The following is a 22992-nucleotide window of genomic DNA, read 5'->3' as shown; positions in this document are numbered from 1 at the left end:
GAGCAGACTACTGACTAATAAAAGATCAAAGGTCTATACCTCACAACACTATAAATAAAAATGCTTTTTTTTCCTTGTGACCTATAAAAGGGTGCACAGTAAATATAATTACTTAGCAAAGGAATAAAGTGTGCACAGTAAATGTAATTACTTAGCAAAGCTATAGCCTCATTGTGCTCCCGCAGCTGACCATAAAACGTCTTCCTATTTTGTTTCATCAACTGCTGTACCAGGCGGTCTCCGCGCCTACCGATCGCCACAGCCATCTGGCTTGTGTCAAAACCGGTGCACAGGAAGAAAGGCAGTGATGTCACTCTGCAGGTCAGGCAAAGAACAAAGATGCATTCTACAATTAAAAGCTGAAGGCCTCACATACCAGGGGTCCTCCAGCACGATACAACTCCATGATTTAAGGTTAAGGCTACAGTGTATTCATTTCTACCCAAATAGCCAGGGCTCCATCTAGTGGCAAATCAATTTTGCCCAGTTTCTGCTTTTGCTTTGTTTTCATAGCAGACATGGCAGATGCTACATTTACATCAACAATGTGGAACAATTAAGGGGATTCATTTTAGCATAGTCTCAGTTTATCTTCAATATGGATTGAAGCTCAACATCAAGAAGACAAAGATCCTCACCACTAAGCCAACTGGTAGCACCATGTTGGAGAAGAGATGGAGATGGTTAAGAACTTCAGCTTGCCTGGCTCTGAAATCAACACTCTTGGCACCAGCAGTTAGGAAATGAAAAGAAACTAATTACATTGGGGAAGTCTAATTACATGAGGGAAATTTCCAAAGGGCTAAGGAGTAATGATGTCAGTCTAGGGACTAAAATGTGTCTCATCCAGACCATGGTCTTTGCAATTATTTGCTATGTATCAGAGAGCTGGACAATGACTAAGGATGACAGAAGAATCCATGCCTTTGAGTTCTGGTGCTGGAGAAGAGTACTGAACATACCATGAACTGCTAAGACAACAAATAGGTTTGTTTTAGAAAGGGTAAAACCAATTTTCTCCTTGTAGGCAAGAATTTTGAGACTCCATCTCACATACTTTGGGTACATAGCCAGTAGGGAGGGACCAGTCCTTGAAGAAGGACATAATGCCTGGAAGAATGGAGGGACAGCACAGGAGAGGAAGACCAGGGATGAGATGGTTTGACACAATAACTAGGGTAATGGGGGTAAGTGTGTCCAACTCATTAAGACTGGGTCAGAACAGGGCAAAGTTCAGAGCTATTGTACATAGGGTCACTATCAGTTGCAGGTGTCTCAATGGCACATAACAACAACAACAGTTGTTTTTATACTGAAGAATGCCAAAAGCATGATTTGTCACAATGTTGTCCAATTTTAAATCCTACAAAACATGAGTTTCATAGATTAGGATTTATGATAACCTTAGGGGGCTCTGGTGGCTTAATGGTAAGGAGTTGCACTGCCAATCCAAAGGTATGTGATTCAAATTCACCAGATGCTCCATGGGGAAAATATGGGTAATCTCCTGTGCAATTAAATGCCTCTACCTGCTGGAGAATCATGTATAGGTCGGTTCCTACTCAACAGCACACAACAACATAACCTTGTTTTTAATGCTTACAAGAGTTATAGACCAACCTGCTAATTTTGTAAAATACATGCAAAGGGGCATCACTCACACAAAACCCTGAAAACATGGAGGGGGGTGATGTTAAATACCATGTAATAATACCACTATCATTCAAATACATGCATCAACAACCAGGGCAAAAGAGAAGGCAATAGATTACTTCTACCAACTTTTGTAATTGGAAATCAATCAAACATACAACCAAGATACTTTGATAAGAGTGGACAATTGGGATGCAAAACTTGGGAACAGGGAAGAAGGATTAATAGTCAGAAAGTATGAACTTGGTGAAAGAAATGAGGCTGGAGACAAAAGAATAGAATTCTGTACAATCAATGACTATTCATCACAAACACCTTTTATAAGAAACTTATACAGCAGCTATGCACATAGACAAACCTGATGGTCTACACAGGAATCTGTATAGATTGACTAGATCTGTGGAAAAAAATTGTTGGAGACGTTCAATATCAGCTGTGAAAACTAGGCCAGATGCTGATTTGGGGACAGACCATCAACTACTCAAATGCAAGTTCAAACTGAAGTTAAAGAAAATCAGATTACATCCACAAGAACCAAAGTTTGATCTCAAGTCTATTCCACCAAAATTTAAAGACCATCTCAAGAACAGGTTTGAAGCCTTGAGCACTAACGAGCAAAGACCAGATGAGCTGTGGGAGGATATCAAGAATATCATTCATGAAGAATGAAAAAAGTCTCTGCAAAGACAGAGGAGAAAGAAAAGACCAAGATGGATGTCCAACGAGACTGAATATTGCACTATAACGTCGAGAAGCCAAAGCAGAGGGAAGAAATGAAGACTCCAAGGAGCTCAACAGAAGATTTCAAAAGACAGCATGGGAAGACAAAGCAAAGTATTATAATGAAATGTGCAAAGAGCTGGAGTCAGAAAATTAAAAAGGATGAACTCGCTCAGCATTTCTTAAGCTGAGGGAACTGAAGATCAAATTCAAGCCTCAAGCTGCAATGCTGAATACAGAAAGCATCAAAAGAAGATGGGAGGGATACACAGAGGAACTATACCAAAAAGAATTGGCTGACACAGAAGAATTTCATGAAACAGCATATTATCAAGATCCTATGGTGATGAACAGAGCAAGGGAACACTGCATGGTTCAAAATTGGGAAGGGCGTACGCCAGGGATGCATACTATCTCCATACCTTTTCAACCTATATGCAGAACAGATTATCCGGGAGGCTGGGCTCTATGAGGAGAAATGTGGGTTCAAGATTGGTGGACGATTTATCAACAATCTGCGTTATGCGGATGACACAACCCTGCTTGCTGAAACTGAAGAGGACCTGAAGCGCCTGCTGCAGAGTGTCAAGGACTGCAGCCTCCAATATGGATTGAGGCTCAATGTCAAGAAGACAAAGATTCTCACCATTGGACCAACTGGCAGCATCAGGATGGATGGTGAAGAGATTGAGATTGTACACAGCTTTAGTTTGCTTGGCTCCACAGTCAAAAGGCGCATTGCCATGGGAAAGTCTGCTGTTAGGGACCTCTCCAAAGTACTGAAGAGCAATGGTGTCTCTCTGGAGACTAAGATGCGTCTGATGCAGGTCTTCGCAATCACTTGTTATGCATCAGAGAGTCGGACAATGACCAAGGACGACAGAAGAATTATTGATGCCTTTGAGCTGTGGTGCTGGAGAAGAGTATTAAGAATACCATGGACTGCTAGGAAAACAAACAGATTTGTCCTGGAAAGGGTTAAACCGGGTGGCTCCTTGGAGGCAAGGATTCTGAGGTTCCGTCTAACATACTTTGGACATGTTGTGAGGAGAGACCAGTCCTTAGAGAGGGACATCATGCTTGGGAGGGTAGAGGGACGGCTCAGGAGAGGAAGGCCCTCTATGAGGTGTATTGATTCAGTGACTGGGATAATTGGGATGGGAGTGTCAGAGACAGTGCGATTGGCACAGGACAGAGCGGAGTTTAGGGCTGTTGTACATAGGGTCGCTATGAGTCGCAAGCAACTTGATGGCACATAACAACAACAACAAAACATGGTGATGAATGAGGAAGCTCAAACTGTTCTGAAGGAATTGGCAAAAAACAAGGCCCCAGGAATTGACAGAATATCAGCTGACACATTTCAGCAAACAAAATCTGCCCTGGACACACTCACTATATTATTCCAAGAAATATGAAGGACAACTACCTGGCCAAACTGACTGGAAGAGATCTGTATTTATTCCCATTCCAAAAAAAGGTGACCCAACAGAGAGTGGAAATTATTGAATGGTATCACTAATATCACACACAAGAAATATCCTGAAGACTATCCAGAAATGACTAGTAAATCAGCAGAGAAATGCCAGATGTACAGGCTAGTTTTAAAAGAGGCTGTGGCACTAGGGACAGCATAGCCAACATTAGATGGATCTTGGCTGAAATCAGAGAGTTCCAGAGGAATGTCTATGTTTCACTGACTACGCAAAGGCATTTGACTAAGTGGATCACAACAAACTGTGGCTAACTTTGAGAAGAATGGGAATCCCCGAACACTTAATTGTGCTCATACAAAACCTATATACTTGGACCAGGAAGCAATAGTCAGAACACAGCATGATTCAGAATAAGGAAAGATGTACCTCAGGGATGTATCATATCTCCATACTTTTTCAATCTATATGCAGAACAGATAATTTTGAAAGCTGAACTTCATGAGGAATAATGTGGCATCAGGATTGGAGGAAGATTCATCAACAACGTGCTTTATGCAGATGACACAACCTTGCTTGCTAAAACTGAAGAGGACACAAGGAATTTGCTGCACAAGGTTAAGGACTGCAGTCCTCAATATGGACTGAAGCTCAATATCAATCAATAAAACAAATATTCTCAGCATTAGGCCTATTAGCAGCTTCATGATGGATGGAGAAGAGATTGAGATTGCTGACAACTTCAGCTTACTTTGTTCCACAATCAACACTCTTGGCACCAGGAGTCAAGAAATCAAAAGGTGAATTACATTGGGAAAGTCTGATGTCAGGGTCTTCTCTATCGTACTGAAGAGCAATAATATCAGTTTGGAGAGTACGGTGTGCCAGATCCAAGCCATGGTCCTCACAATTACTTGCTATGCATCAGAGAGCTGAATAATAACTAAGGATGACAGAAGAAGGATCAAAACCTTTGAGTTGTGTTGGTAGAGAATAGTGTTGAACATACCATAGGCTGCCAAGAACAAACAGGTCTGTCCTGGAGAGGGTGAAATCAGCTTGCTCCCTTGAAGCAAGGATCTTAAGTCTTCATCTCACAAATTTTGGGCACGTGACCAGGAAGGATCAGTCCTTGGAGAAGGACATCATTCTTGGAAGGGTGGAGGAGACAGAGCAGGAGAGACTCAGTGAATGAATAGATGGATAGACAGATGGATAGACTCAGTGACTGAAGCAATTAGGTCTCTCAGAGACAAATTAGGTCTGTCAGAGACAAAGGGATTGGCACAGCATAGGTCAGACTTCAGAGATAATGTACATGGGGTTGCTATGCGTCACAGTTGACTCGACGGCACATAGCAACAGTTAGTCAACTGTGAACTCATAGCAATCCTATGAATCATAGATTGAAACCTTGCCCTATCCTGAGACATCCTCACAATCTCCACCATGCCCAAGCCCATTGTTGCAGTCACTGTGTCAATCTATCTGGATGAGGGTCTTCCTCACCTTCACTGACCTTCTACTTTTCCAACTATGATTTTTCCCCCCAAAGATTGGTGCCTACTGACAACATGTCCAAAGCATGTGAGAGGAAGTTTCACCATCCTTGCCTGTAAGAAGCACTCTGGTTGTACTTCCTCCAAGACAAATTTGATATGTAAAAGGAAAAGTATTTCTCCAGTATGTACTCTTAACATGAAACCAGGACTTTCACTAATTAAAGGAATTGTGATTTGCAGTTAAATTTCAGTTGGGACTGCTGGACTAAACCTGGTTTTGCACTGTGAGATATTCTTTGCTTCTCCCACTCAACAATCCATTTCCCTAATAAACTCCTCTTGGTACCACAACTGTGAGTAAAGTCTGTGAGTCAACAACAAATATTAAACCCAGTGACTGGTTGAAATAGGTGCAGGATCATGCAGGGTGGCACGTCAGATCTAGTAGCTTCTTTGTTTGCTGCTACGGATTTTATTGATGAGGACAGTTCCCATTTATGAAGTGCTTAGAAATCAGACTTGGCCATCCCAGGTTACAAATGCTCCTTTCACAATTGATAAGCGTGGTAGCTAAATAATTACCTTATACTTCTAGAGGACAAAAGAATCACAAGACTGTGGCTCTTGTATCTCTATGACCAATTCTTTTCCAGAAGAGGAAATGCAGTATTTTTATCCTGAAATGTTTTAGTAAAATTAATCTGTAGCTAGTGTCTTCCAAATATCTCAAGTTTGTAGTCGATGAAATAAAATATTTTGACAAGGAGACTGAAAATGCATAGTGCATTTGCGTTAAAAATTAGGTAAGTGTAAGTTTATGGACTGCCCGAGTCTGAATCTGGCTCAGCCTTTAAACATTGTGACCTTTTGGGTAAGTTGTTAAGCTCTCCATAGTTCAGCATTTTTTAACTCTAAAATAACTACTAGATATTCATTGATCCAGTAGTAGAACAAGATAATGAGGAGTGGATGCTCCCATTTAACACCAGCAACTAATTTACCAAATTTATAAAAATTAGTGTATCTAAAAGCTCGGCACTCCGGATCACAGCTGAGCTGCTGGAGAGCTGTGACGAGACCAGAAGAGGAGTGGGGGCAGCACAGAAGCAGGGAGAACCCATATACTAGAGACCGCTCACTTATCCTAAGCATTTTGGGACAGGACTGAGCAACACCACAAAGAACACTGAAAGAGAGCTAATCTGGGAATTTACATCCAAATTTTCCAAGGCTGGGCAAATTAGTCATGGGATTTTGAGGGCAACTGAGAGAGGATGAATGGAGAGTGGCATCTCCCTCACCGCTGTCAAATAAAAACTGACTTCTAGGGAACCCTCCATTGAGTTTTTGAGGCTCATACTGCACAGGAGGAGACTGTCCATCTTTTTCCTATGCAGCCGCCAGTGGAGTCAAACTAATCTCACTGAAGTGCAAAATGGACAACTACTAGGACCAGAAGAAACTAAAAGGTCTACAGGTTGAGCTGAATCTTCCGACTACTAGTCAACACTAAAGGAAATGACTAGCTCCACTGTGCCCAGTAGGACACCTCTGATTGGTGAGCTTGTACTAAGTAAGGCACGTAGGAAGTAATGATACAGAGCACTCCATTCTCATTGCAGGAAGGTCAAGCCCCATAACCTACATCTGCACGTGTGATCATCTAAGGAAAGGAAAACACACACACTCACATGCGCGCACACATATACATACACACACACACACGCACACACACGCATCCTTTATGGCATACTGAAATTCAGAACCTATGTTCCTAAGGCAACATGGAGTCAAGGGGAAGTAGAGGGAGAGGAAGAAGCTAAGTGTAAGAGTGCCCTCCAGTGGTTCTCAAGAGAAGGCAGCAAGCCTACATCAGGTTTGATTCTGACTCAGAAATCCAGTGGAGAGGAGCAGAGCTGCCCCAGAGTTCCCAGGGTTGTGAGCTGGTTGAGATAGCTGCTATACTTTTCTCTCATGGAACTGACGATTGGTGGGTGCTGGCATCAGCCTTTTGGCTGGCACTCAGGCACTTGACTGCTGTACGACCAGGTACCAAACTGGAAAATTTCCATAAAAACCAGAATACAAAATTCAAAGTAATAAACAAAAAATATAGCATAATGATCTATATTTAAGGGGAAAAATCATAAAATACAGAGAAAATATATTTTAAAAGAACATTAAAAAGCAAAATATCAAGAGTAAATTTCCCATATGGAAGCAGACTAACAGAAAGAATTGATCATTTTTAGCTCAGAATAATAAGTATGTTTAAAAAAAATCAAAAAGCAAACAAAACAGTAAGTAGATCAGGTTAAAAATGAAGGAACAAAATTAGAGGCTCATCTAGGATAGGGCAAGGTTCTCATCTAGTTCACAGGGTCACTGAGTCACAGCCGACTCGACATGTTCTAATATGATGTGGACTTTGTGCAAATACCATATTACACACAGTCTCCAAGTTATGAAAGAGTTATATTCTTAAGTGTCTTTAAGTAGAATATGCTTTTAAATTGGAACAGCTAGGTTCATATGTAACATCAGTTAGCCCAATGTTCACCTTATTGTCCACAGGTGCTGTGGACGTTATGTACAAGAGACTAGAACCCTGTCTGGCCCTGTGCCAACCTTACAATCTTTGCTTTGCTTAAGCCTATAGCTGCAGTCACTGTGTCACTCCATGGCATTGCTGGGCTTCCTCTTTTTTTTGCTCACCCTGCACTTATCTAAGCATGCTGTCCTTCTCTAGGGGACTAATCCCTGATGATAATGTGCCCAAAGTATTAAGACAGTCACACATGTTTGCTTAGAAGGAACACTCTGGCTTTATTTATTCCAAGACATTTCTTTATTCTTTCAGCAGTCCATGATTTCTTGACTGCTGCTTCCATGGATTGTGGATGCTCAAATAAAAACTCAAACTCACTACCATCAAGTCATAGCTAACATTCCAGGTTTTCAGAGGCTGTAAATCACACAAGAGGAAACTGTCTATTTTTCTCCCATAGAGCCACCTTTCAGTTAGCAGAGCAACTCCCTATGGACTAGGCTACCAGACCTCCCTAATATGTGGATCCTATAAACAACAGATCTCACCCTTGCCCGATCCTGCACCACCCTTGCATCACCAACTTGCTTAAGCCCACTGTTACAGACACTTTGTCAATCTATCTTGTTGAGGGTCTTCCTCTCTTCCCCTAGCTCTCCATCTTTCCCTGCATGATGCTTTTCCTAAGGACTGGTCCCTCCTAACACATGCTCAAAGTCCGAGACAAATTTCCACCTTCTTGTCTCTAAGAAGCACCCTGGTTTCATTTCTTCTAAAACAGACATGTTTACCCTTTTGAGAGTCCACAAGATATTCAGTACTCTTCACCAAAATTGCAATTCAAAGGCCTCGATTCTGCTACGTCATAGTATATTGCTAAGTGCCATCAAGTAGAGCACAACTAATAGCAAGCCTAAGCACCTATGCACAACAGATCTGAATCCTGTCCTATTCTGTATCATCCTTATTATCCCTAACACATCTGAGTGCACTGCTGCAGAGCCTGTATCAATCCATCTCTTTGAGAGTCTTCCTCTCCTTCACTGATCCTCCAGTTTTCCAAGCATGATGGACCTTCCCAAGGAATAGTCTCTCCTAAAAACATGTCCAAAGTATGTGAGATGAAGCTTCACCATCCTTGCTTCCTAGAAACATTCTGGTCGTACTTTCTCTAAGACATATCTGATTGTTCTTTTAGCCATCCCTGGGATATCTAGCACTCTTCTTCAACACCACAACCCAAAGTCATCGATTTTTCTCCTGTCACCTTATTCCCTTATTCACTGTCCAGCTCTCAGATGCATAACAGGTGATTGGAAAGACTGTGGCTTTTATCAGACACATCTCAGTCTTTAAACAAACATTATTGCTCTTCATGACCTTGGAAAAATCTCCGACAATGCTATACATCTCTGATCTCCTGACTGCTGGAATCAGGATGTTAAATACTACATAAAATCCAAAGTGATAGCCACTAAAGAAAAAGGATGTTCACTGTGGATCAAAGCGAGACAAAATCATTAATAATTTTACTCTTTTCTCCCATCACAAAGTTGCCTACTAACCCAATGGTGAGGATTTTTATTTTCTTGATGTTGAGATGTAATACATATTGAAGGCTGCAGTCCTTGATCCTCTGAAGCAAGTGCCTCAGGTATTTCTTGCTTTCAGCAAGCAAATCTTCATAACACAAGTTGTTGATGAGTTTTCCTGCAGTCCTGAAGTCTACAGTCTTCCTCATAAAGTCCAGCTTTTTTTTTTTATTTCCTCAGCATACAGACTGAATAGGTATGGAGAAAGGATACCACCCTGAGGCACACCTTTTCTGATCTTCAGTCATGTAGTGTTCCCTTGCTCTGTTTGGTCAGAAGCTTCTTGTTCTAGGTATAGATTTAGTATAAGCATAATTAAGTGTTAGAATTTCTATTCTTCCCAATGTTTGTTACTTAAGATCTGCATAGTCATATGCCTATATTTATAAGTATGTATACGTTGTTGTAATGTGCCATCAAGTTGCTTGTGACTCATAGCAATCCTATACAGAACAGCTCTGCACCATGCTCTATCCTGTGCCAACCTGATTGTCTCTGACACACGTATTCCAATTACCCTAGTCAATTAATTAATCCATCTCATTGAGGGTTTTCCTCTCTGGCACTGTCCCGCTACCCTCCCAAGCATAATTTCCCTCTCCAAGGACTCCTTGCAACATGTCCAAAGAATGTCAGATGAAGCTTCAGAATCCTCGCCTCCAAAGACTAGCCTGGTTTTACCCTCTCTAGGACAAACTTGTTTTGTACTAGCAGTCCATGCTATATATTCAATACTCTTCTGCAGCATCATAGCTCAAAGGCATCAATTCTCCTTCTTTCATCTCTGGTCATTGCCAAGTTTTCTGATACATAGCAAGTAATTGTGAAGATATGGCCAGGATCAGGCACAACTTAGTTTCCAGTCCGACATCAATGCTCTTCATTACTTTGGAGAGGTCCCTGACAACAGACTTTCCCAATGCAATGTATCTTTTGATTTCCTGGCTGCTGGTACCAAGAGTGTTGATTGTAGAGCCAAGCGAACTAAAGCTGTTAATAATTTCAATCTCTTTACCATCTATCATGATGCTGCCAATCGGCCCAGTGGTGAGAATTTTTGTTTTCTTGATGTTGAGTTGCAATCCATGTTGAAAACTATAGTCCTTGACCTTCTGCAGCAAGCGCTTCAGGTCCTCCTCAGTTTCAGCAAGCAGGGTTGTGTCATCTGTGTAATGCAGATTGTTGATAAGTCTTCCTCCAATCCTGATGTTACATTTCTCCTCACAGAGCCCAGCCTTCTGGATGATCCATTTTGCATATAGATTGAAAGGCATAGAGATAGGATGCATCTCTGGCATGTACCCTTTCTGATTTTGAGCTATGAAGTGTTTCTTTGCTCTGTTCCAACAACTGCCTTTTGGTCCAAGTATAGGTTTCACATAAGCACAACTAAGTGTTCTGGAATTCCCATTCTTCTCAGAGTCAGCCACAGTTTGTTGTGATCCACACAGTCAAATGTTTCGCAAAGTCATTGAAACACAAAAAGACATTCCTCTGGTACTTTCTGCTTTCAACCAAGATCCATCTAACATTTGCTATAATATCCCTCTTACCATGGCCTCTTCTAAGCCCAAGCTACACTTATGGAAATTCTCTATTGATGTGCTGTTCCAGTCGTTTTTGGATAATTTTCAGCAGAATCTTGCTTGCATATGTTATTAATGATATTGTTTGATAATTCCCACACTCTGTCAGATCACCTGTCTTTGGAATGGGAATATAGGTAGGTACAAATATGCACATAAGGTAGGACAGAAATACCTACTTAAAAAAAATAACAACAGCACAAACTTACTGCTACAGGGTTGAAATCAACCCACAGTTGACCATGACTGGATTGCCAAGACTATAAAATGGATGGGAAGAGAATGCCTATCCATCTCCTGCAAAGCTAGGGGTGTATCTGAACCACCAGAGACGCATGGCTTTTTACTTTGCAGAAAAGTTGCAGTGCATCTGGCCAGCAGAACTACAAGTAAAAGTAAATGCAAGCACATATATTAATTGAAGACACAAATATGGATAATCCACAGTCATGGCTTTTATATTTTAATATTTGTTTTCTGGGTTTGAAGGCTTAAGACCAGAGTCCCATAGGACAACTCAGTCAATTAGTATAATATAGTTCACAAAAATCATGATCTGCATTCTAACAAAGTATCATCTGAGGTCTTAAAATCTTATGAGGTAATCTAATATACAACTACCAGTTCTCTCCTTAACAGGAGCAAAACAGTAGGGGAAAACCCAAAAGCCCAGAAAAGAAACAAGTTTACACAAATCACAATCTCCTTGACTTTGAAATCAGCAAAAGCAAGCCATGTAGACTACAGTTACAATAGCTAGAGTGAGATTGTTGTTGTTGTTGTTGTTGTTGTTGTTATGTGCCGTCGAGTCGTTTGCGACTCATAGCGACCCTATGTACAACAGCCCTAAACCGTGCTCTATCCTGTGCCAATCTCATTGCCTCTGATACACCCATCCCGAGTACCCCAGTCACGGAATCAATCCACCTCATAGAGGGTCTTCCCCTCCTGCGCTGTCCCTCTACTCTACCCAGCATGATGTTCCTCTCTAGGAGAGGGAAATATGGAGCAGAAATCAAATTCTTATTTAATGATTGTAGTAAAAGCTAGACAAATGTGAACACTAGGGAATATGAAGCTATGGCCCAAAGACACTCTTTAAACCCAGAGCAGAGCCTACCTGAGATTACCTTTCAAGGAAATAGCAGTGACACACAAAATAGTGGATGTTACCTGTTAGAAGGTCAAAGATCTACTTTTTTTTTCTAATGATTTTTTTTAATTTAGATTTTAATGAAAGTTTATAGAGAACTTGGATTTCCATTCATTCATTTCTGCACATTTTTCTCCCTGCCACCCCTCTCCCCGAGTTCGCTTTTCTCTTGGAAAAAAAAAAAATTCTTTCGTTGTTGTACAAAAATCTACTTTTAAGAAGGAAAACATTCAAAGACCAAAAATGTAAGTATGAGACAAAAAAGTCAATAATCGCTCTCCAGTTGTGGGCTCCTCAGAGGGAAGGGGCGGTTGGTGTGGTCTCCATTGTTCAGGATTTAAGGCACCAAAAGGGGTGACAGAGGCTGTGGTCGTGGTCGGGGTGGGCGCTTTGGCTCCAGAGGCGGCCCAGGAGGAGGGTTTAGGCCCTTTGTGCCACATATCCCACTTGATTTCTCTTTTTGTGAAATGGCCTTTCCCCGGGTCAAGCCAGCACCTGATGAAACGTCCTTCAGTGAAGCTTTGCTGAAGAGGAATCAGGACTTTGCTCCCAATTCTGCTGAACAGGCATCTATACTTTCTCTGGTGACCAAAATAAACAATGTGATTGACAATTTGATTGTGGCCCTAGGGACATTTGAAGTGCAAATTGAAGAAGATCATATAAAAAGGGAACGATGACTACAGGACACAATGTGGCTGACCTAGTAGTAATTCTAAAGATTCTGCCAACATTGGAAGCTGTTGCTGCTCTGGGGAACAAAGTTATGGAAAGCCTGAGAGCACAGGATCCTTCTGAAGTTTTGACCATGCTGACTAATGAAACTGGCTTTGAAATCAGTTCTTCTGATGCTACAGTGAAGCTTCTCATTACAACAGTGCCACCCCATCTTCGAAAACTGGACCCAGAACTCCACTTGGATATCAAAGTGTTGTAGAGCAGCTATCAGGCATGCCCACTGGTTTGAGGAAAATGCTTCTCAGACCACAAAGTTCTCATTCGACTGCTGAAAGACTTGAGAATTCGTTTTCCTGGCTTTGAACCCCTTACACCTTGGATTCTTAATCTGCTGGGACACTATGCTGTCATTAACAATCCCGGGAGACAGCCTCTGGCCCTCAATGTGGCCTACAGGCATTGCTTACAGATTCTGGCCGCAGGACTGTCTCTGCCAGGTTCAGTGGGTATCACTGATCCATGTGAGAGTGGGAACTTTAGAGTACACACAGTCATGACCCTGGAACAGCAGGACATGGTCTGCTATACAGCACAGACTTTAGTCTGAATCCTCTCACATGGAGGCTTCAGGAAGATCCTGGGCCAGGAGGGTGATGCCATCTATCTTGCTTCTGAAATATCAACCTGGGACGGAGTGATAGTGACACCATCAGAGAAAGTTTATGAGAAGCCACCAGAGAAAAAAGGAGAAGAGGAGGAGGAGAACACAGAAGAACCACCTCAAGGGGAGGAAGAGGAAAGTATGGAGAAGTGAGCCTTCCTCTCTTCATCCCCTTTTACTCAAGGGGGGAGACTGGGAGCCTAAGCTAACCGCTACTGGGCATTACTTGGTGGCATTTCTGTGGGATAGGGGAAGATAGCAGATAGGAAGTTAAACCTATGGAAGGAAGTGTCGTTCTACCAGGTTCTGATAATGGCTAAGCTATTATCATTAGACTTTGACATCCATCCATATTGAAACAGGACACAGACTTTTTTCCTATTAACTCTAGAATTCCTAAATCCTGAAAATGGCTTTTAACCAGTACTTTGTTTTTGAAATGTTGTGGGCTGTTAAAAGTGTGGACATTTTTTTTTCCTAAAGAAAACTATTAAAGTACTACACAGTGGTGGGGGGGAAGGAAGTCAATAATCAAGTTAACATGAGACGAAAAGGGAACTGGGAAATTAGGAGAGATGGAAAACAAAGCACAATTAAAGAGAATGTTGACATATTGCAATAAATGGGACATCACTAAACAATCTGTGCAGAAATTAGTAAATGAGAACTAACTAGCTGTGTAAACTTTCACCAAAAACTCAATTAACTACTATTGTGGGGGGAGGGGAGATGAGATGGATTGACACAGGACCTGGGGTAATGGGAGTAGGTGGGTCACAGTCAATGAGACTTGCTCAGGACAGGCAGGCTTCACAGCTGTTTTACATAGGGTTGCCATGAGTTGCAGGTGACTCAATGGTACATAACAACAATAACAGAGGAAGAGAAGAATTTATTTTAAAAAGCACTTAGTATATAGTCTGGCACATAATATTCAGTAAGTATAATAATTATTTAAATGTGATACTTACAATGATTTTAAATTATATTAATTAGAGAATTCTAATTAGAGAGAACACCATCTATAGTTAGCAGGCCATTCTCCAAAACCAGAATCCTACATAAGCCACATACCATACCATGCTAGGTTTTTTTAAATAAAGTTTTTATTTTATACTTGTTTACTTACAAAGTTAATATATATTGTTTTTTACACTGAATCTTTCCCATTTCCTTTACCTACTCCTCCCTCCACCCATCAAATTGTGCAACCCTATGATGAAATCAAACACCCCCCCAACCCCTGCCCATCCTCACTCTTCTGCTCCCACCCTCCTTCCTCTTGGATCCGCATGCACATTCTACATTAATGATTATATACAGTATTTGTCCTCATGAGACTGAGTTAGTTCACTTAGCATAATGCTCTCCAACAGGATCCACATCTCACACCATAAACAAAAATCAAGGTGGATCAGAGACCTGGGAGTAAAGCCCAAAATCATAAAGTGCATCAGAGACAACTGGGATCAAGCTTAGACAGCCTAGTCTATGGTGTAAAGAGACTGCCAAATACAGTCAGAAACGCACAATCAGGAGATTGTGTCAACCCATGGGTCTGCAGTGCAACTCCTACCCACTAGGCCCCAAGGCTTACTCAATGAGAATCTCAGACCATTTATTTGCAAAACTTACACATAGACCAAGAAGCAACTGGCTAAATAGAACAAGGGAATACTGCACAGCTTAAAATCAGGAAAGGTGTGTTTTCAGGGATGTAATTTTTCACCAAATCTATTCAATTTGTATGCTGAGAAAATAACCCAAGAAGCCCGATCATATTAAGAAGAATGTGGTGTCAAGATTGGAAAAAGATTCATCAATAACCTATAAAATGTAGATGGCAAAACCTTGTGGACTTGAAGCAGATACTGAAGAAAATCAAAGACTACTTTGGACATGCTGAAAGGAGGGACCAGTACTTGGAGAGGGACATCACACTTGGGAGGGTGGAGGAAGACCCTCAATGAGATGGATTGATTCAGTGACTGGTGTAATAGGGGTAGGTGTATCAGAGACAGTAAGATTGGTACAGGATAGAGCAGGGTTTAGGACTGTTGTACACAGGGTTGCTATGAGTCACATGTGACTCTACAATAACTGCCTTCAATATTAATTACATCTCAATATCAAGGAAACAAAAATCCTCACACATGGACCAATAGACAACACCATGATAAATGGAAAAAAGACTGTAATCAATTATTTCATTTTACTTGGATCCATAATCCACATCCATGGAAGCTGCAGTCAAGAAATCAAATGATGGGAGGGGGGATTTGATTGGGGGGGGTGACATAAATTGGAAGAATCTGGTGTGGAAAACAATGTATTTTAATTTTATAAATAAACTAGTATAAATTTAAAAAAATTAAAAAGAAGAAATCAAATTATGAATGGCATTAGAAATTTACTGCCTGAAACTTCTAAAAAGTGCTGACAAGGATGTCCTTTAATGACTGAGGTATATCTGACTCAAGCCAGAGTATTTTTCAGTTGTTTCAATATGCATATGAAAGTTGGCCTCTAAATAAGGTAGATACCTTTGAATTGTGGTACTGATGAAGAGTATTGAATAGACAATGGAAAACCAAATGAATGAGTAAATCTACCTTGGTAGAATGTAGCACAAGTGCTACTTGGAGGTGAGGAGGTGATACTGTCTCACATACTTTGAGTATGCTATCTGGAGAGGTCAGTCCCTAGAAAAAGAAAACATGGGTTGGAAAATGGAGAGTGTGTAGAAAAGACGAAACCTCTCAACAAGATAGATTTGAGACACTGACTAAAATAATGGGTAGACAGTGTGAGGGTGACACACGCAGAATTGGGCAAAATTCTTCTTTTATACATATGGTTAGTATCAGTATCCAACAACAATAAAAATGTAAAAAAATCAAATCTCTCTCTCAGGTTCTGAATTTGCTCTTTCTGGACCACCAGATACAACCTTCCCTTCTCTATCACTCTAGATTCCCCCCACCCCCGCCTCTAAACTCGCCGAGTGTCAATTTAGGCTATATCCTGAAGATAACAGGCTATGATTCAGCTTTCATTTACCGTTACTACACTGATGATATGTCACTTTTATAACCCAAACAAAGCAACATTAGTTTCCCCAAAAGCTTTTCAAATTTCAATTTGGCAGCTTTCTTCCCTCTGCACACCTCTGAGCTGTCTGGGTGAGTGACTTAATCAGAAACAATTCTATTACATTAAAAGGCAAAAATAACCCCATGTATTTGATGCCATAACAATCCATGGGAGAATTAGCACCAAATACCATGTGAAAATTGACACTGAGAAAGAATCACTTGGGACATTTATAATTCTTCAAGTTTATTCTCAACTTCCTCATTTCTGCAGAGCCTTTGATGCAAATAATTCACACAGGTGAATATTAGAGTAAACTGACAATTTTTTGAAAGCCTGAAATCATGACTTATGAATCTGTCTAATCTCTCAGTATATGTAGCACATGACTGAAAACAGTAGACACATAAATAGAACTGGTTGAAAAATACATTCAAAGTAGTATAAGCAAAATACTGCTGATGATCATTCAAAAACTTCTAGCGCAATATACATAGAGAACTGTCAGAAAATTCAAACTGTGGCTTTAGAAGGTTGTGGCACCAGGGGTATCATTGCTGATGTCAGAAGGATCCTGGCTGAAAGCAGAGAATACCAGGAGAATGTCTTTTTGGGCTTTATTAACTATGCATTTGACTATGTGAATCATCACAAATTATGCCTAACATTGAGAAGAATGGAAATCCCAGAACACTTAATTGTGCTCATGTGAAACCTAAACAAGAGGTTACAGTGTAAACAGATCAAGGGAATACTACATGGTTTAAAATTAAGGAAGGTGTGTGCCAGGCTTGTATCTTTTCTCCATATTTATTCACTAAGCAAATTCTGTAAAAAGCTGGACTCTTATTGAAAAAGGATATGGCATCAGAATTGAAGGAAGACTCATCAATAACCTTCACTTGCTGAAAGTGAAGAGGCCTTGAAGTGATTGCTGCAGAAGGTGAAACACCACAGCCTTCACTATGAATATATCTCAGCGTCAACAAAACAAACATTTTCACCAGGCAACATCAAAACAGATGAATAAAAAATTAAACTGTCAAATACTTTATCTTACTTGGATCCACAATCAATACACTTGGTACCAGTGATCAGGAGATGTATTGCACTGGGAAAGGAGCAATGAAGTGAGTTGTGCACCTGACCCAGGCCATTGTCTTCACAATTATTTGCTATGTACCAGAGAGCTGAACAATGACTAGGGATAACAATAAAATTGATACTTTTGAGTTGTGGTGCTGGAGAAGAGTACTGAACATACCATGGACTGCCAAAAGAACTAAGATGTCTGTACTGGAGAGGGTGAAATCAAGCTGATCCTTGGAGGCAAGGATTTTGAGACTCCATCTCACATACTTTGTGCAAGTAGCCAGGAAGGACTAATCTTTGGAGGAGGAGATCATGCTTGGAAGGAAGGGTTCGAGGGACAGTGCAGGAGAAGACACCAGAGGAGATGAATTGACACAATAAGTGAGATAATAAAAGTAGATGTGTCAGAGAGTAAGAGTGGCTCAGGATAGAGCAGGGTTCAGAACTACTGTGCATATAGGATCACTATGAGTCTTAGTTGCACCAACAGCATATAACAACAACAACACTGATGTGAGTCTGAGAAACTAAAGTGTGCCTAAATCAGGTAACAGTCTTTTGAATCTCTTGCTATGCTGCTGAGGGCCAAACAATGAGTAAAGATAACAAAACAAAACCTGATGCCTTTGAAGTGAGATGGTGGTGAAGAATACTGAATATTCCATGGACTGATAAACCAACAGACAGATATATCTTGGAGAAGGTGCATCCAGAGCGCTCCTTGGAGGCAAGGATGATAAAGCTTTGTTTCACATACTTTGGACAAGATGCTAGGAGAGACTATCCCTTGGAAAGGGATATCATGCTTGGGATGGTAACAGTATTATAAAATAGAGGAGGACCCTCAACGAGGGTCTTGACACAGGGACTGACACAGTGACTGCAGCAATGGGCTCAAGTGTGTCAAGAGATTGTGAGGTTGGCAAAATCTGGAAGAAGGTTCAGATCTGTTGTTCATAGGGTCACTATAAGTCATACTCAACTTGACAGCACCTAATATCGTATAAGACTACAGGGAGAGAATAGAATTAGATTATATAACTGTCTATTATTCCCAGTTTAATCCTCTTTGGTGGTTCCCTATTGCATATAGCTGTGTTTCCCAAATTATGTTCTAAGAAGCACACTACAGCCCTTCCTATAAGCTCAATAGTAATATCTGTAGAAATGATACCCGATGTGAAAAGATGCGGTGAAGTTCTGGTGGAGTAATGTGTAGGGAATTGTAACTCTAAGACAGTAAGTCTTTAGTGGTTCAAATTCACCAGCAGCTCTAGAAGAGGGAGATAAAGATGGGCAATCTCCTCCCTTGGAAATTACAGCCTCTAAAAACCTCTGTCTTTACAAATCTTTTGACAAATTTCCAAACCACTTAAGAACACATTTAAGACTTGGAATTTTTAAAGTTACTCAATTCACATATACAAAATTCTACTGCATGGGAAACAATGTATCATGTATTTATGAGTATGTAAAAATACAACATTGGTTCTGATGGGAACATAAAACAGATGCTAAAATGGTTTAATAAAGATAGAAGGTACTGGGGAATTTCTGAAAAAGACGAACTGCTACCAGGTTTGAGGGAGAGAGTTAGGATACAGAAAGGTTTAGAATCAAACACAAACTACATGGAGACTTTTCTATCTGGAAGGATAACAGTTCTGGAACTTTTTTTTTTAGTGCTCTTCACTCTCTAAAATCATCAAAGATCCGAAGTAAGTTTTGTTTAGGTGGTTCTCTAAATTGGCATTTACTATAATGGGAATTATAACAGAAAAAAAGTTTAAGTATTTATTAAATTAAAAATAATTTCAAATATAAAACACGATATAAAAATGGCATCTTTAATGAAAATCACTGTATTACCCAAAATATGAATCTAATGGATATATTTACTGAAAATTTCTATAATATCTGGTTTAACAGAAGACATGTGGATTCTTGCAAGTGTTTCTATATTCCATCTGCTGTGATAGGCTTAGTTAAGGAAAAGAAAATTAAAAACAGGTAAAGAAAATCGAACCTTATGAAAAATAAGCACTTAGTTAGAAAAAGGAACAGTATCTTAGTAGCCTTTTCATATAACTGCATTTTCCTTCTTTGATACTATATCAAAAGTCAAAAAGTAATCTAAAACAAAATCAATACCTTTTCATACTATTATATTAAAACCAATTGTTCTACTTTGTACTTTGTAGATCTTTAACCATCTATAATTTTGTAATATTCATTGTTCAGTTGGAAACTATTCACTAAATTATATGCCACATTTTTTGGCATATTTTTGGCACACTAAATTAAATGTCACATTTCATTATATGGTATTTATATATATACATACACACACAAACATACACACACATATACATCTATATCTATATCTCATCAAGTTGGAACCAACTCTTAACTGATCCTACAGTGGGTTTTCAAAGGCTGTAAACTGCACTGAAGAATCTGTCTATACTTCTCCCATATTCATTGCATAGTATCAAAATATTTTATTCATATATAGCATCATTGATTTTTATTCAGAAAATGTTAAATCTTGAAGATACTACTCTTCTGTAACAGTTAACAATTAACTTAATAATATTTTCATTTTTATAACAAAAGTGGCCACAGAGATTCTCTAATTCTGAGAAAGAAGGAATGCCTACAGCAGAGTAGGGCACAACAAAGCTAAAGGACTCCTCTTATGACAAATGAGAACTGAAATCTATTTTCCCTCACATAATTGTATCTACCCCTGTCCAAATCCCTACCATAGTTTACCAAGAGTTTGTTAAATATGTAGTACATAGTAGATTCTGTACTAGAGGATATGGTAAGGCTCCTGCCTAGCTAAGAAATAAATCAATTAGTTAGTGAATAAACACTAAGACTGATAGAAGCTAGACAATTGAGGGCCTGCCTTTTAATTTTATTTTACTATTGAAAAAAGGAAAGGCAGGAAGAAGTTACACTTAATCTTGGTTTTCAAATGTTGCAGCACCATTTTGTTACTGTTTTCTGTTGAAAACAAGGAAGGACAGGAAACAGTCATGGGATCTTATATTCCATCTGAAGCTAAGTTTTACCTGTCCTAAATTTCATATTAATTTAAAAGAAATCTATAGTATGTTAGCAGGCTTTGAGTTTGTCCTCAAATCACGGTCCCACCATGTACAACAGGATGTAACTTTTTGCAGTTCTCCATCACCCCCATGCCTGGCTGCAGATCAGGGGATTGTGCTCTACTGATTGACATATGGAATTACGTTGTTAAGTCTATCTTCCTAGTCCAAGTCAGAACTGACTCAAGGGGATCCTCCCTCTGGTTTAAGAGGCTGTAAATCTTAATGAGAGGAGACTACCCAACTTCCCACCATAGAGCAGCTGGTAGATTCGAAACACCAGATATGAGAGGCTTTTGGGTTAGTGAAGCATCTTGCTCTGACCTACACTACAACAAAAAAATGTAATGTATTTGTCAAGGAATTCCTTTTATTATGATCCAAAATCAACATCTATGGAAGCAAAAGTTGAGAAACCAAATGACATGTTTGCATTTGGCAAATCTGCTGTTAGACTTCTTTAAAATGTTACAAAGCAATGATTTTACTTTAAAGACTAATGTGCATCTGCTTTAAGGCCATGATATTTTCAGTTGCTTCAAATGCATATGAAAGTTGGACAAGAAATAATGAATCCTGAAGAATAATTAATCCATTTAACAGTGTTAAGTGAAGAATATTGAATATATCATGAATTTCCAAAAGAACAAAAAATACAACTTGGAAGATGTGCAGTAAGAGTGCTCCTTGGAAACAATGATGGTGAGCTATCATTTCACATATTTATCATATTGCCAGTCCCTGGAGAAGGACATGGCACTTGTTAAAGTGGATGGCTAGTGAAGGGGAGGAAGGCCCCCAACCAGATGAACTGGCACAATGACTGCAGCAATGATCTAAGCACAACAGAGAACATAAAGATGGCCTGGGATAAGGCAAGGTTTGGTTCTGCTGTGCATAAGGCTAACTTAATGTTACCTAATAATACTTGCACGTCAGAGCACGTAACTATTAATATGACCCCTTTCAGACATTTCTATCCCTATTCAACAACAACTGGAAATATACAGTAATTAGCTGATTTTTGTTGTTGTTTTACACCACAGAGTCTGAATCAACCCATAGCTGACCCCCAAGCAAGTTTTCAAAACCAGGAAATTACATGGGAGAAGAATGTCCATCTTTCTCATACAGAGCAGCTAGTAGATTCAAATCAAGTGCCTTTGGGTTGACAGAGCAGCTGCTCTACTAATTATAATCCCAGAATAAAGAGACTAGACTAGAGATGCCATCTGACCCACAAACCCTAATACAGGCAAGAGATCAACGTTTGTCACTTTTAACCATTGTGATTTAAGATTTTTATTCCAGTAAAAATTAAGATTCTCTTCTCTCTCACGTTATTTCTAGTACCTCCCAAAGTGCCTGACCTCTCAGGCTGTAGTTGTTGGTGCTGTTGCATCCATTCTGACTCAAAGTGGCCCAATATGACACCACAGAACTTCCCCATAATGTTTCCTTGACTGTAATGTTTATGGAAAAAGGTTATCAGATCTTTCTCTTGTGGAAACAGTAGGGAGATCTGAACTGCCAACCATGAAAAGCACTTAACTTTTGTACCAAAATTTGACTAACATTATGTTCTAAAAGAGTCAATATTTTATAATTCCAAGCACAACTATTTCATCATCATAACATCACTCATATGCTTTCTGGTATGTTGTTGATAGATGCTATTAAGTCAGCCCCAACTTGAAAGGATCCCAAAAACCACGGAACTAAACAGCCTGCAGTACGTCAATGCGACCAGCCTGACACACTAGCTTCTTGTGGCCAAAGCCATGCTCACCAGACAGTATAAATTTTAAGTCTGACTCTGGGTGACCCCCAAAACATGGCAGAAGTTAGATGGATTCTGAGTTGCTAATCAAAGAGTTTTCAATTAGCTGATTTTCAAAAGTAGATTATTAACTCTTTCTTCTCTCCACATTCTACAGAGAATAAACCCTTACTATTTTAACATTTAAAACCCAGTTTAAGTGTCACCTTCTCTGGGAAACCTTCCCTCAAATCTGTTTCCCAATATCTTCTTCCCTCCTCTTACATTAAATAATCATTTCTTTCATCAGACTTTGTTGTTTTGTTGTTATGTGTGCCGTCGAGTCATTTCCGACTCATAGAGACCCTATGCACAACAGCCCTAAACCCTGCTCTATCCTGCGCCA

The 22992-nt window shown here is 39.9% G+C and overlaps 1 protein-coding gene and 1 pseudogene across 1 annotated transcript in view; one reads left to right on the top strand and one right to left on the bottom strand.

The window, feature by feature from the left end:
- The window catches only part of MSRB3 (methionine sulfoxide reductase B3), a 221427-nt gene extending 221112 nt beyond the window's left edge, over positions 1–315 (bottom strand). The window contains exon 1 of the mRNA XM_006886062.1: positions 152–315. The gene's annotated coding sequence lies outside the window, so the exon portion shown is untranslated. The remainder of the gene's footprint in view (positions 1–151) is intronic.
- A 12228-nt stretch (positions 316–12543) lies between these two features.
- On the top strand, positions 12544–13679 carry LOC102861709 (annotated as a pseudogene).
- Positions 13680–22992: the final 9313 nt, after the last annotated feature.

The sequence above is a fragment of the Elephantulus edwardii genome, unplaced genomic scaffold (genome assembly GCF_000299155.1).
Source record: "Elephantulus edwardii isolate Elephantulus edwardi_28Jun2011 unplaced genomic scaffold, EleEdw1.0 scaffold00047, whole genome shotgun sequence".
NCBI classification, from domain to species: Eukaryota; Metazoa; Chordata; class Mammalia; order Macroscelidea; family Macroscelididae; genus Elephantulus; species Elephantulus edwardii.
The sequence above is the reverse complement of the archived record's forward strand: the minus strand, read 5'-3'. Positions and strand labels throughout refer to the sequence as shown.